Here is a 12,282-nt window from a genome sequence, read left to right on the forward strand (position 1 = left end):
GACCGCCTGCGGGCTGCCGCGGCGCGGCGCCGGCCGGAGCTTCAGAGTGCTTCCCGGGGACGGTGTGTCCCTTGCCGAGGCCTTGGCGGAATCCGTGATGTTACATTGTCTACTGAGCTGGGTGTCCAGCACGGGAAACCCGGCAGCCTGAAACCAGCTGGGTTTTTTTATTACACTGAGTTAAGAACTCAGGGGAAAGTGATGATGGAGAAGCAGTGTCAGGACCATGGGTTTGCCTAGGTTTAGAGTTGTAGAAGAGCCCACGCTGGGAAGGATCTCTGAAAATTGCCTGGTCCAGCCTTCTGTTGGAAGCGGGGCCTAAGATTAGGTTATCTGGGCCCTGTTTCATTCTCTTTGATTTTTTTTGATGCTGTACCATCATCTTTAGGTGCCAGAGCATTGATTATTCAGGGGATGTGTAAGGTTATAATTTAAATCACGTAGGAAATGACACAGTGTTACAGCTGAAAAGTCGAGCATTTGTATATTTGTATGAGCTAGCTGTGTATGTGCATGCATGATTGCAGTCTTTCATTGCATTGTCATCTGGGTTTTACTACAAGTCCCCTACTTTTCAGTGCTTTGATGATAGTGCTCAATGAATGGATGCTTAGTGAATACGCTTTTTAATTTTGACCTGTTTTAAAAGTGCCTGCTTTAGTTAGTAAAACCATTAACTCCCTCATGGAAAAGAATTGTTTGTGTATTTTAGTATTTTATTTGTGCTGAACATACACAATAACTAGCATCTATATGAGGCAAGATGGTGCTTCATAGAATGATGATATGGTAGGGTAGGTAAAATAGGTAAAATTATTCAGTGTTAGTACTTTCTGGATATTCAACCTGACATTGGAAATATCATCTCTTTAATTTTTTTCTTAGTGTTTTTATACACAAGTGCTCACAACTTGCGTTATATTCAGTGGTAAATTCAAATTACTTCTGCCTTTGCTAGCTATAGCTTGAACAGCTGGAGAAGTAGAGCCTGTGAAATGCTTAGTTTCAGTAACATGCATGCTACTGCAGAAGAATTCCTAAATAAACACCGCCTGGATGGGAGGGCTGTAACAGCTATAACCATGAGGGCCTCTTCAGCTATGAACAGGGCAGGGGCTTACAGACAGACAGCTTTCCTCAGTGTGCTGGTGCTGGTTTGGTGTTGAAGCACAATCTGTTGCACTGAATGATAGAGAAGTGAGGTGGAAGGGGTGTTAGGGAGATGATCCAAGCCAGAGTTTTTACACCTAGGAGTAAAGGGGTCACATCTGGGTGCCAGAGCCTGTTTCATTCTGACATTTCTAAGATTTTTGGTAATTCGCTCTTTGCAACCTGAACGTCCTTTTACTATAATGTTCTAAAATCCTTCTTGGGTAAAGCAAAGCTTCTGTGTGGACTCTCTCCTTACGCATTCTAAGGAAGCTTTTTATTATCACCTCTACTGTACATAGGCGCATTGTAATATTTTAGAGACTGAGTTTGGACAAGCTGTATGTTTATAGCGGTGTAGTGAAAGGCGTACCTGGTACGGTTTGATTCTTAGTCAAACTGTCGTGCGTAGATGTGGCAATTAATATCAGTGAAAGATTTGGTTTTGTGTGGAAAAACTTAACAATTTTCCTTAACACTTCTTTTGAAACAGGTAAGCTGTTGTTTTGTTAGGGTTAAAGAAAAAGGGGGGGACAAAAAAAACCTGTATCAGGAAGCCAATATGGATGGCTTCCAGTTACAGTGTTTGTATTCTGCTGAATAGACAACCGAAAATGGGAAGTATTAGGTAGTTATGGCTGGTGGTATTCCACTGTCTCATCCGATAGGAAGGAGGACCTGTGCTACCAGGTGGATTTAATTACGTCTGGTTGATTTTTCTAGTCTGAAAAAAAAGCAGAATATATTTCATGTTAAAGCTTTACATGACTTCTGCTGGCATCTACTGAATTACAGATTCTAGCTCACAGTTTTAAAGTATTTATTTCTTTCAGAGCAAACCAAAGAGCACACAGTTATGATATTGAATAAGTGATGGGTCTTTCACAGGTAGGATTCTCCAGAGCGAAGATGGTTTGCAGTAGCAGGCTTGGACCAATTTGAACCTCTGCCTTTTAGAAAGTCTCATTGTAAATGTATTCTGCAGGATCCTTGGTGTCTTAAGCAAGCACTGAAAAGTCTTCTGTATAGGTAACAGTGCAGATCTTTGTAGGGAGAGCCTTGGGTGACCAAAAAACATGGAGCTGCAGAGAGCCTTTGTGGTCAATAGCAGCTTCTTCTGTTGTGAATTATCTTCAATCTCACCAACCTATATTAAAATCAAAATCACCTATCTATTTATTTTCCTGCCTCTAAGTAGAGCTGCCTTGGGGACTGCAAACACCGATCATATGAGAAATAAATCTTAAATATAATCAACAGAAATAGGGGGTTTTTTTCATGTCTTTAAATTGTTGCCCATGCTTTTGAGGTTTGCCTCCATCGTTGTATCTATTCTTCCCTAACGTAGATAGTGTTTTATCATCCAGTTTCCAGAAAAGACTCCTCTAGTGAAATTCAAGGTTTTCATGAGTTTTTAAGTTCTGGCTTTGATTTAATTTTTATGCTGTTATAGGTTACTTCTTCACAGTCCATAAAATATTTATTCTTTCTTTTCTTGTGTTTCCAACAGTTAAACTGGTTGAAGACGGATGAAAAATAATGAATGCTGTCTTAGTAGTACTTGCTTATGCATGTACAGTAATTCCTCTGTACATGTTAGCAAAGACATGGGCTATGCATTTAAAATTGGAATAAAGTTGGAATAAAAATGTTGCAAATACTTAAAATTTAGCCATACCATGAGATTAGAAAATGTCTTTAGATAACATTACAATACCTAGTTTTATTAAGGTGTAGTTTTGAGGTGACCGTCAGATGTTTAATGGACACTGCCTGTCTCCTGTCCTGGTCTAACCTGCATTCAAGATTGTGAACCTTTCTTTACTCTCTATCTTGACACACCATTAGTTGGGATGTCAAGCTTTTTCTGGAATGTACATACATTTGAAATAGTATGTTTTAAAGGCAACAGTCGTTCCTCTTCAGTTTCTCTGAGCCAAGAACAAACTATTTCTGGCATTGATTGTACACAGATTTCTGGAGAAGATGAGCACCTTGTCCTTGAAGTTGGGCATAAAAGTGCGTACAGTAGTCATGCAGACCAAGATTTTTAGGAAGTGGCTAAATTTAGGCTTCTGAGTCCGAATTATTGACCTCATTTTAAACTAACACAATACAAATAAAGTTGTCCTGTCTGTGTCCTTATTAGCTCAAAATTTCTATTTGGACTGGGTAGGACTTCAGTGAGGCGGCTGAGTTTCAACTGGATGTAGCTGTTGTAACCCAGTTAGCATGTCGACATTGAATCTTAGCTTTATCAAAGAGATACCATCAGCTAATGTGTAGAACTTCAGTTCTGTTATTCGGTACTTCTAGCTAGCATCACATCCTGAAGCGTTAATGGCTTTGTCCTCTTTTTCTGAAATGTTTTATTTTTGTTATTCAATATGCGCCTTCCAGGGTTAATCTCAGCTTGGGCTTTTCTTCCTCTCCTTGATTGTCTGTCCCTGCTTTTTCCCATTACTCTGTAGTTCTGCAGTAGAGGGTTTGCCATCAATGGCAGAAATAATCTACCCAGATTCCTCACGGAATCATCCTGACGTAATGCACGGAGCAGTGGACTGGCCTATAGAGCACAAGGTGAAGAAACTGAAGAAACAAATTTTTCTGTTTCTAATACAGAAGAAAGAATTCTTGCTGGAACTTGTTCAGTGGCATCCCTCTTCAATAATGCATTACTAACCATTCTAAGCAGTTGGTGTCTTATATAAGGCTAACAAATCCATACGTATAGCTGCTATGGGAAAATGTGGACTTCACCATGTCCAGCTGCTAGACTATATAGTAAGGAACTAATTATTCAAGGCAGGGAAGTAGAGGTGCTATGTCTGCCAAAGGCTGAATTTGTCAGATGAACCAGCTTTCTTCAAGACTCGGAACACACAGGAAGCGATAATTTTACGGAGCAACAGAGGCGTTCGTACAAGAACTGGGAGTGCATAAGGCATTGACTTTGAGGAGGCAATAGCAGGTGAATAGAGTCTGTGGGCTGACCCTTTAGTGTTGGGATTTTTTTTATTAATTACCTTGACAGAAGTGGCCACCATGCTTGTTAGTGACACGAACACAGTCAATGCAGAGGCCAGAGTATAGCCAGTCTTTTCGGTATAATTTGAAGATGAGAACAGTAAAAACAAGATAAAATGCAGAAGTGTGAGATGGAAAATAAGGACTAACAACAAGAACTTCTTAAAGCCAGAAATCACTATTACTAAGTAAAAGGACACAAGTTCATATTCAGAAATAAAAGGGACTTATACACAAGTACATAGGCTAATCACAGAATGGCCATCAATCACTAGTAACATAGAACTGTTCAAAAATAAATAAAAAGACTAATACTCTACAGGATGTGTATAATATATATCTGTAGGGTAGGGAAGGGTCAGTGCTGTTGCAGAAGGCATTGATGAAAATGTGTAGTCTGTGTTACCTGTGCTTAATAAACCTCAGTTCAAACTGGAACAGATGCAATGGGAAAATTCATTGATGGGGAAACAACGATCTTACTCTGAGACAGAATGGAGCTTTAGTTGTCTCGTAAAATAAAAACAATGCTGGTTTTCAATGGCTAATGTATTTTTAAAGAGAGATAGTATTGAGGATTTTTTTTTATATATAGCTGAAGGGAAAGAACAGAATGTTTAGGATGGAAATGAAAAGATTTGACCAAAAATTTAGGATGGAAATCAAACTGTCAGAATAACAAGGCTTTGAAACAGCTTCTTGGTAGGCATAAAGGTTACAGCAAGATGACCTACAATGGCAGTGGCTGGACTTGCTGATTCTGGAGGTCCTGTCTCTTTTTCCTCTGATTTCTACAGGTGAATTACACTTCCAACATACCTGTTCTCACTCTGACAATGTAGGAATAATCTTATCAAATAATCATTGCATTGTTGCTCACTACTTAATATTAATTTTTCTGTTTAATTCAGTGCCATTTGAATTTGGGGTTTTGATGTCATAAAACCTGTTGTTCTCTCTAATAGAATATTTATGGCCCTGCTCTCAGGAATTAAATTTTGTATACAATTTCCAGATTTCACTGTATTCCATGGAGACTTTGCTCCTGAGTAAGTAACCAAGGGAACCAGAGTGAACCAGTAAAATCTAGCTCTGTGGGGAACTGCATTGTAACAAGAAAACATACACAGTGCCAAGGTGAACCTGGGCAAATGCTTTAATACAAATGGAATGCTTTGTTCAGTTGAAGCAGCTACATTTCTCATTAGAAATCTTCCATAAAATATTCCTGAAACACAGTGCAATTTTTTTGTGTTCAGGAAAGGTCTGTAATAATGAAGTTTGAACCTCAGACTTTTTTTAACTGTATTTCTTACAACTGGAAGTTCAGCGAGAATTGTTATAATGCTTCTAAGAGTAGGTGAAATCATATATGCCTCCCATCAACCTGCATTTTTCTTAAAATTCAAATACCCTAACTACCATATTTCCTCCAGGTATAACAAGATTGAATCAGAACTATCCAGCCCTGTTCTGCCACATGGGAAGAAACCATTCTGCATGAGCTAAAATAATTACCCAAAAGATTTTGGCCTTAAATTTGTCACGAGACATCCTTGTATTGTCAAAATTAAGTCACCTAAACAAATTCCCGTGCTAGCTTGATCTCAGTTTCTGTGGTGTGTATGCTGTGCTTCGAGAAAGGCATATGACTCATGTCCATCGCTGATGCATAAGATCAGCAACAACTTTGTGTTCAACCAACATCTTGGTAAGAGGAGGATTTTTCTTCATTCTGATTTCTTTCTGTAGAAAAGAGCATAAAACCAGCTGTACAATTTGAAAACAACAGCCCAGATTGTTTCCTGTCATGTGTGGTAGTGACCAGTAACTTGTGTGTAAGCCTTAAGTATTCTGTCCTCTTGTACGCTCTTCAGGCTTTGGGCTGGCAGAAGCGTAGGGGGGTTGTGAGCAGAAGACTGTTTGGGTGGTCATACGCACACACACAACTAAAACCAGACCTGATCTCCATGAATTTTTTAATTTTTCTTTGTTAACTTACAGTTTAATTCCACGACACTGAGTGACAGTTCTTTCTAAAAATTATGCAAATGGTGGAAAAGACACTTTCCTTGTTTTCAGATCTAGGGCTCCTTGCTGCTTGTGTTTCAAAAAATAATGAACTGGTTTTGTAGCATTCATTAAGAGGGCAAAGGGAATGGATACTTGCCTGGATTTGTTTCTAAGCTTTTTTTTTTTTCCCCCCCACTTGTATGAAGCCATCCACAGTGGTTATCATCCATGTGTTCTTCTCGACAGGAGAAACAGAACTAATACAGCATTCATGATGTGAAAACACTATATTTTTATAGTTTCTTCCTTACAATGCCTTTGCTTTGTCAACCATTGAGTGTTCCTCTGATTCTTTCTGAACATAGTCATGATGGCTCTAGATCTTTCCTGAGTGGCAGTAAGGAGCCTGGAGCTCCTGGTTGTGTTTGCGTGGTTGAGGTGGTCTTTCTCCAGCATGTGCGAGCACTCAAGAGTGCTGATTTTTATTTCTTTTTTCCTCAGGATGTTTTCTCAAGCAGTAGCTCAGTATCATGAGATTCATTTGCAGCATTGTAGTCTGATTTGAGTTTCTTGCATAACTTTGTCATAAGTGATTTTTCTCATTTATTTGTTGGCTCCTTTTTTCCAGCCTGCATATAAGCATCACAGCACCCTTGCAGAACCCTGCTCCTTCCTGACTCTTAATCATTTATATTCCCTCACGGATTAGTGTTTATTTGCCCTGTCGCACTTTAATTTCCAGAAGACCATTAGATAATTTTGCCAAAAGCTTTTTTAAATATGACAGTTTACTGTACCTTGTTTACATTTTCTTGGTTATCCCCAGTAATTCTGGTAGATTGTGTGATACTACTTGCCTCCTCAAAAAACATGTGAATTCTTTCTCTCACTTCTTATTTTTAAGTATTATCTCAGCCAAAGATACAGGAAGCTGTACTACAGATGGTTCGCCTAGGCTTCTCTTCAGTCTGTAAAGGAACAACTGAGAGATATGTTGGATGTCTTGAACAGTGAACAGAAAGTCTGTGGGAGACAAGTGTTTGCTGTCCTTTTTAGAAGAATAAGAGTTTGCAAAATTAAATTAATAGCAAGAAATTTGTGGCCAAATAGTGGAAAGGGTGCTTCAGCGATATGTAGGTGATCTAGGAAATTGTGTGAGGTCCAGTGAATGCATTAAGTTTATATGGGAGCATTACATAGAGCAGTTTATGTAGATAGCTATTCAAAGGGATAGCAACTGTGGCTTAGGAAGTCTTTGAGTTGGTAACTGTTGGAAACTGGGAGAGTATTACTGTGTGAGGCACCTGATAACTGGTTACTGGAGGTAGTTCTTATTTTGCAAAAGGTTCCTTACTCTGGGTTTGTCAGTTTGATCAGCCTGATACAATTCTACAGGAATGTGAAAGATAGTAGGGTTCTTGGAACTCATACAGAAGCAGCACTACTCTCTGGATTAAATAGGGCTCTCATTTTACAAGAGAAATGGTCTAAAGGAATGTGAATATGGTATTTTTGTACCACTGTGTAAATAGTACGTATCTTGTGTACAAGTTTGGAGGAGTATCGTTGTAAGGAAAGTTCACCTTGCAATAAAAAAAAACCAAAACCAAAACACATGAAAACCACTCAAAACCCAAATCCTTTAGGAATGTTTTGAGTATGAAAACAGTCCATTTTGTAACTCCCCATCCATTGTGCAGGTAGTGAACAGCGGTCTCAATTCCCTACTCACTTCTCATCATCCATGGATATGCCCACTTTCTTTTGCAAGAAGTCAACTGATTTGGCTAATAAACATCAGTTTTATCCAGATACCACATTAACTCCTTTCCCTGGACACTGAACTCATCTGAAGTAGAACAGAAACTTTTTCAATGCTTGGTTGTATTCTGTCAAACAAGACATTCTTTCAGCATGGTCGTTGTCATCTTGGCATTCTTACAAAGGCTGAAAGGAGCAGATAATGTGTAATTCAAAGCAAGGTTTATCCTTCTTTAATCCAAGAAAAATGTTTCGCTGTCATTGGAAGAACTGTCATGCCCCACATATCATCACATTTCCAAAGGATAAGTAGTGTTGAGTATTGAAGCACAGGTTAGATGGCTCCGGGCTAGTCTGGCTGTTACTGTGGCTGCTAGTTCTGCTCACTAATAGTTTCCACAGCTTCCTCGGGAGGGGAGGTGGAGAGGGAGGTGCTGATCTTGTCTCCCTGGGACCCGGTGATAGGGTGTGTGGGAATGGCTCAAAGCTGTGCCAGAGGACGCTTAGACTGGACATTAGGGAGCTTTTCTTTACTGGGAGGGTGATAAAACACTGGAACAGGCTTCCTAGAGAGGTGGTCAATGCCCCAGGCCTGTTGATGTTTAAGAGGCATTTGGACAATGCCCTTAATAACAAGCTTTAGCTTGTGGTTAGGCAGTTGGACAGGATGATCATTTCAGGTCCCTTCCAACTGAAATACTCTATTCTACCGGTTTCCCAGTCAGAACTTGACTTTATGCAGTTTCCACATCACTCCTGAAATATGCTTTTAAATTAGCATCATCAGTTGATACTTTCATTTCTCTGACAGTGAGGGTAGTTTAAGCAGTAGATTGCTAAACTGTTAAGTGTAGAAAACTGATATTTGGTATCTCTTAGAATGCTTGGCTAAATACCATCTGAGTTTTGCAGTTTGTTACTTCTTTTTATCAATTCTCATAAACTTTCTCATTCTGGCACTTCTTTGTGTTCCTTGGATTCATTCTTAGCGAAGAAAAGCTCTTGTGTGGGATGTCCTCTCACCCCTTGTCTGATCCAGAGAAGTCATTTAATAATACTGTTGTGGTCATGTTCTCCTTGCCAGTCAGCCTTGTTAATTCTCTGCAAGGCTTCTTTTTTCCCAAGTAAGCCTTAGGCCATTCAGTAGGCAGTCTAATCATAGTTTGCCTCAGTTAAGCATACTGAGTTAGTGATCATTAACAATTAGTCCATTTGCAAGTCTTATTTTAAGGTCACTTGCAGAATGTTGACCTGTAGAGAGCAGAAGACGTTCAGGCAGTGGGGACTATGATACGCAATCTGGAAGGTACAGAACAGCTTCTTGTTTCTCTCTTGAAAAGGCAAGTACTTGTGCCAGAGCCAAGTTTTGATGTGAGATCATTTGTCCTGGAGCAGTGCTAAGCTTGGCTGTCTGTATCTGTTCCATGGAGAGGAGAGTCTGTTGACCCCAAGTAATTCTCCACCCTTCAGAACAGTGTAGGAAAATCAGTTTAGTGGATATTTTAGCACATTAGTTAGTGGGAGAGGACTTTTTTTTTTCAGTATTGGAAATAAGAGGGAAAAACCTGCTCTCCTCTAACAGCACAGTACCAACTTCCTAACAAACTTTCCTCTAGTAGATTTTTGCAAGAGATTTCCTTTCAATGTTTTACTTCCTTGATGCATGAGGTGCGGGGTCGGATAGGACAGAGTGTGTGAGGGGTTGCTGACGCTTCCAAATACAGCCGTTACTTCTGATCTTTGGTGACTCTGGAACTCATTAGCTTTCCATATAGAACTGGAACATCTGTCTACTTTTTGTCATTAAAAGACTTCTCAAGTATCTAACTTCAGCAGCCTAAGCTGTGACATTGATTTAGTTTGTTCCAAAGAGACAAGAAATTTCTGTGAGTTTTGTTTTGATGGCATTATAATGAATATTTACAGCCTTACTGTGTTCAGTGTTTTGCAGGCATAGGTAGGTAGGGGAAATACTGCCTACAAAGGATTCTCCGTCCAAAAGATGCCAGAGAATAGGTGAGATTTTCAAGCACCTTAATTCATAGATGAAGGCAATGTCTTGAGCTGCTGCTGGGCTTTTTTTCTGTGTTCAGAATAAAGTTGAAGATAAAAGTAGAGTAAAGTAACAGCAAGGGTGAAACTAAAAGTAGAGAGGGTAATGAAAAATCAGAGATTGTATATGGCAAAAGGTGACCATCAGACAGGATTCAGTTTACAGAAGAGGAAAGTGGTTGTGCTAGAGCACTTGGAAGCCTTCCCGTGACCTAACAGGTATGTTGAGGATGTTGCTAAAATGTTTTTAGGACAGACTGACCATTGAGTATCCAGGAAGAGATCACTGGAAAGAAAAGCAGAGGCCAGAAAGTAGACTTGCTTGTAGAGTTAATTTGTTGAAAGGCTTACCTGTTTGGAAGGAAAAAAAAAGGGGGGGGGGGGGGGGGAAGCAGCTTTTGTTTGATCAAAGTAAGGCAGGCTTTGTGAAAATTATCAAAAGTTGTGTCGCAGTGTAACTAGAACTTGGTGATTTTAGTGGAATGGAGAAAAACAAGTTTGCCAGTGCTCACGGGCAGAAAGAGGAAACGCTGAGAAGTGGACATGAATCCATGAATGAACCTGTCTGTCAATGAAAAATGAGAGCTGAGATGTGAGGGGAGCACAGGAGGAGACAGCAATACTGGGGTGTAGCCTGGCTGTGTGATCCTAGAGCAGTGCGTAAGAGGAGTCAGTTCCCTGGCTATACTGGAGTGACTGGAAGGGTAAGTCCTTGCAGAACTCATCAGCCGGACTGTGCATCTTCTTTGGGAGCATTTTTACCTGCTGGTCTTTCCTCCACACCACCATAAGCCTGTTTCTAGGAAGCAGTCACCATTGTAGCAGATTGCCCTGAAGCTTTGCTTTTGCTGCTGCTGTTTGTTCATCTGAAAGAATAAGAATTAATATCGGCCATCTTATTTTGTTAGGATGGTACTGTCCACAGTCTTAGAGAAGGGCTTGGTAAGAACACTTGTGAAAGTCCCAACTGGCATGTTCAGGAAGGGCCAGAGAGAGATCTGAGTGGAATAGTAAAATGCATTTGGAGCAAGAATGGAAAATGCTTGTGCAGTATTTGAGAAAGAAATGAGGTAGAAATCATAGAGGACCATGTTATTCTATGAAGTTATGTGGGGGAGCATGAGTATAGTAACCAGATGACCTGGGGACCTAGAAGAAACCTTCAAATTACAAGGCACGTCCCAGAAACGTGGACATCTATATTTAACCCCCGCAAACAACTTCAGTTACAAGTGACCTTTCTCTTCCAGCCATGCTGAGAATGTCGCTACCCATTGTCACTGTTGTCTTGGCTTGCTCTGTGCAGTGAGCAACGCAGTAAATGGGAATGTGATCTCCTCTGCGGTGGTTCTTCAGAAGGGCAGCAGTGTAGCTGAGAACTGGGTCACTGCTATTGCCTAGAAAGTTGGTCCAGCCAACAAGAAAATTGGTCCAGAGACAAGCGGCAGTGCTATTATCAGTGAAGAAGTACTAGAGATGCAGATTTTTAGAGATCGGAGCAGAAAAAGATCGTTTGCTGTCAACAGTCCCTACATCCTATGTAGTGAAGGGTTGGTATCATGGTGGTGTCCTGGTTTTGAGCACTGTAAGTACCAAATATGTTTTTGATGCTGCTAATCCTCATGGGTTCTCCCACATATTAGCATTGTTTTGCTGTGCACTGACGAGTCCCACGTGCTCCATTTGCCCAAGTGGGAACAGTGCTGTCTGTCTGGTGAATCTGCTTCACAGGAGGTGAGCAGGGATGGAGCTATAGGGCTGGGAGAGCTGAGCTTGTTTGAGAATTTGGTGGAGAAGGATTGTACTGTCACAGGGTAGGGGTCCCTCTGCCATCTAATACTGTAGCATCTTCCAGGTTGTCTGTGTTGGTAGGAAAGTTTGATTATAGGGCGAGTGGAGGAACACTGGCTATTGGCCAACATTTTGATAATATTACAGGTGTGTGTGGAGCCCCTTTAAAGTTTTTGCCATTACCAGTCCTAGAGGAGAAGGATGGTAGAAGTTTCCATTCTTCTCAGTGGCTAAGGGTAGAGATCTACTGTTTTGAAGGTAAAATGGGAAAACAGCCCATGAGCAGGCCCTTAAGCAAACAGTCCCAGCCTCCTCCAGTTGTTAGCCTCTTCCTGGCCTCATAGCATGTTCTCTTAGGAGCTGCTCTGTTCATTTTGTAAATTAGCTATTTTTCACTAAGAGAAGTAAAGCTTGCAATGCCTCGTGTCCCGTTAGTTTAACTATTGTTGTAAAAAAATAATGGTTTATGTGTTGTCAGAAGGTATCTGC

At 40.4% G+C, this 12,282-nt stretch overlaps 1 protein-coding gene across 1 annotated transcript in view; it reads left to right on the forward strand.

Moving 5' to 3' along the window:
• PPP1R8 (protein phosphatase 1 regulatory subunit 8) overlaps positions 1-12,282 on the forward strand; it is a 28,703-nt gene that overhangs the window by 5,352 nt on the left and 11,069 nt on the right.

Source organism: Egretta garzetta, unplaced genomic scaffold (genome assembly GCF_000687185.1).
Source record: "Egretta garzetta isolate BGI_Z169 unplaced genomic scaffold, ASM68718v1 scaffold368, whole genome shotgun sequence".
Classification (NCBI taxonomy): domain Eukaryota; kingdom Metazoa; phylum Chordata; class Aves; order Pelecaniformes; family Ardeidae; genus Egretta; species Egretta garzetta.